The 3,844-nt window shown below is 40.8% G+C and overlaps 1 non-coding gene across 1 annotated transcript; it reads left to right on the plus strand.

Annotated features, from left to right (window-relative positions):
• The first annotated feature begins 2,711 nt into the window (after positions 1-2,711).
• LOC121821091 (U6 spliceosomal RNA) lies at positions 2,712-2,815 on the plus strand. Its single transcript, XR_006061779.1, has one exon. It is a non-coding gene; the product is annotated as a U6 spliceosomal RNA (small nuclear RNA).
• Positions 2,816-3,844: the final 1,029 nt, after the last annotated feature.

Raw genomic sequence — 3,844 nt, forward strand, 5'->3', positions numbered from 1 at the left:
GTTCTCCTACACACACAAGCACTGCCTTGTTGAAAGAATAACATACCCACTTGCAGATGCTCAAGAGGATGCTAACAGAGAATATGGGATAAAACTTCCAAATTGTCGGGTGGTATGGTGCATGCCTTTAATCTGCTATGATGTGGCTACTATAGACAAACTTAGTGTCAGGAGCTGGAACAATGGCTCAGTGGTTAAGAGCACTGGCTGTTCTTCCAGAGGACCTGGGTTAAGTTCCCACCACCCGCAAGGTAGCTCACAAACACCTGTAATTCCTGTTCCAGGGAATTCAATGCCCTCCTCTGTCGTCCTTGGGCACTAGGCACACAGGTGATGCACAGGTATGGCTTCAGGAAAAACACCCATACACATGAAATAACTAGATATTAAAAAAAAAAACACTTAATGTCAACCACTTTGTAGGCTCCCATATCACTGGGTCTCAAACTAATTCTATGAGGCAAGTTAATGTGATCTCCACTGATGCTCCAAGAGGCTAGTGAATGTGTTTACATGCTCAGAGTCAGGTAATAAGTGCAGGACTCACGGCACAAAAGTGGATCTCCCTGGCTGCAGTCGGAAACTGTTTCAGTATCTCCTGCTGATTTGAACCACTTCCCTGAGCTCATGATCAGGGTACTCACAGTCAATTTCTTACACTGTCATATTTAATTACATAGAACATTAGCTTGTTTGATAAATGTTTCTCATGTTAGCCTTCATTCAGTCTCTATACAGATTGATTTCTTGCATTCTGTCAACCCAAGTTCAATATTTGAGTTAAAATTCCATTGGGCTCTTGGCTCAGAAATAGATTTGTATAAATATACTCAATTGGTTTTTGACAGATGCCAAAGTAATCCAATAGAGGAAAAACATAGCTTTTTCAAAAATGGTATCTAAGTAATTGACTGTCCACAGGCAAATAAATAAACTTTGATCACATAAAAAATTGGATTTAGGGCTTAAATGTAAAATATAAAACTATACAACTTTTAGGAAGAAAAGTAAGGGAGAACCTTTGAAACCTAGGGCTAGGCAAAAAGTCTTTAGATCCAACACCAAAAATACAACTCACAAAAGGAAAAATTAGTAAGTTTATCAAACATCACAATGAAATACTCTATTGACATATCAAAATTAAAAATCGTATTGATAACTCTATAAAGGAGATGAAAAGGTTACAGACTGGAAGAAAATATCTATAAACTACATACCCAGCAGAGAATTCATAAAACTCAAGAGTTAAAACTCAGTCATGCAAGTATGGTGGCCCGTGTTTATAACCCCACTCAGGAGCCTGAGCCAGGATTGTCAGTTCAAGGCCAGTTTCCAGTGTGTAGTAAGTTCTAGACCAGCCTGGGTTATATAGTGAAACCTTGTCTCAAAAAAAAAAAAAAAAAACAGCCAGGTGGTGGTAATGTACACCTTTAATGCCAGAACTCAGGGAGGCAGAAGCAGGAGGGTCTCTAGGAGTTTGAGGCCACCCTGGTCTACAGAGTGAGTTCCAGAACAGCCAGGGTGGTTACACAGAGAAATCCTGTCTTGAAAAAAAAAAACAAAAAATTAATTAATTAAAAATTAAAAAAAAAAACACAAACACCAAACCAATTGGAAAATTGGCAAAAGACATGAATAGACACTTTACTAAAAGTGATGCCCAAATGGTGAATAAACATGAAAGGCTACACAGCATTGCTGGCCGTTAGGGCAATGCAAAGTAGAACCAAAGGAAGACATCATCCATCAGAAGTGCTCAAGTAAAATGAATGGCAGTGCTATGGCTGGCCAGGATGCAGAGCAACCAGATTGTCCATGCTTAGGCATGGTCAGTGTGGCCGCCACAAGCAACGTCACCAGTTTTTTTTACACAACTCAACACTTACCCAATACTCAGGAACTATGCCCTTGGGCATTTATCCTAGAGAAATAAACTCACTAATCAGACAAAAATTCTGCATGCCTGTTCATAGAGGCTTAATTTAAAATAGCCCCAAGTGGGAAACCGCCTCTCCTAGATGCCCTTTAGGGGATGTGTTTTAAGCACATTGGTAAATCTATACCATGGAATACTATGCAGCAGTAAAAAAGAGCTTTTACTACTTGTAGTATCTTTGTTGGTTTTCAAGAAAATCATATTGAACAGGAGAAGAGATCTGGGCTGGAGAGATGGCTCTGCAGGTGAATGCACTTGCTGTCAGCCTGACCTTTCGAGTTTGATTCCTGGGATACATATCACGGAAGGAAGGAGCCATCTGTGAAAGCTATCCTCTGACCTCAACATGCAGGCACACACATAAACACAAATATCACACACACACACACACACACACACACACACACACACACACATACACTCACACACCACTACTACCACATACACCCCACACACACACACACACCATACATACACACACAAAAATAAACTAACAAACAAACAAATGGCTGGAGAGGTGGCTCAGCGGTTAAGAGCTCTTGATATTATTATTCCAAAGGACCTAAGTGCAGTTCCTAGCACCCACATTGGATGACTTGCTGTAACTCTGGCTCTCCAGATCTGATACCTTCTTCTAGCCTCCTCCGGCACTAGTGCACATGTGGCATGCATTCACACAGACAGACAGACACACACACACACACACACACACACACACACACACACACACACTTAAAAACTAAAAAAAAAAAAAATCTTTTTTAAGAATGAAAGTATGCTCACACTGACAGCAAATACACTAAAATTGGACAAATCCAGAGAAGATTGGCATAGACCCTGCGTAAGGATGCCACAATTCATGAAACATTCCATATTTAAATAATGATGAGCCAGCAGGTGGTGAAACATGCCTTTAATCCCAGCACTGAGGAGGCAGAGAAAGGCAGATCTCCGTGAATTTGAGGCCAGCCTGGTCTACAGAGTGAGTTCCAGGACAGCCAAGGTTACACAGAGAAACCCTGTCTTGAAAAAATCAATATTAATGAAACCAAAATATAAAAAATAAAAATGAAAGTACTATCTCAAAAGCAAACATACCGTGTGGTTAATCTTGATTTTCAACTTTACAAGATCTCAAATCATCTAGTTTTTTGTTGTTGTTGTTTTTTGTTTTTGTTTTTGTTTTTCAGGACAGGATTTCTCTATATAGCCCTGGCTGTCCTGGAACTCACTCTGTAGACCAGGCTGGCCTCGAACTCACAGAAATCCACCTGCCTCTGCCTCCCTAGTGCTGGGATTAAAGGTGTGCGATCACCGCCCAGCAGTGAGAGAGTTTCTGGGTTGAGTTAATGGAGTTGTGAAGACCTACCTACATGTAGACAACACTGTTTTATAGACTGGGGTACCGGGCTGAATTAACTGGGAATGAACTGAGACCAACATTCATTCACCTTTCTTGCTGACTGGCTACCGACGCATGGCCAGCTGCCTCATTCCCCCGCCACCACGATAAACTGTGTCCCGGAACTGGGGGCCAAAGTAAACCCATCCATCTCTGAGTTGCTCTTGTCAGATATTTTGTTGCAGCACTGAGAAAATAACCAACACACTGATTCTATTTATAAAACATTCTTTATGTGAGAAAACTGTAGAGGGGTAAATAGACTGGTGCCTATTAGTAAGCAGGGAGAACAGAACGCTGTGGCTGTACAAGGGATGCACAAGGCATCCTCTCAGTGGAAATGTTCTGTAGTCCAACTGTGGTGGGAGCCAAACAATTTTACATGTGTGAAAAATTGAATAGAAATAAGCATACAGATGCACAAAGATAAACACATAAGTGAATGCTGTAAACCTGCTAAAACCTGAAAAAGATGGATAAATTGTGTTACATGTTGTCTGTATTCA

This window comes from Peromyscus maniculatus, chromosome 10, assembly GCF_049852395.1.
Source record: "Peromyscus maniculatus bairdii isolate BWxNUB_F1_BW_parent chromosome 10, HU_Pman_BW_mat_3.1, whole genome shotgun sequence".
Lineage (NCBI taxonomy): Eukaryota > Metazoa > Chordata > Mammalia > Rodentia > Cricetidae > Peromyscus > Peromyscus maniculatus.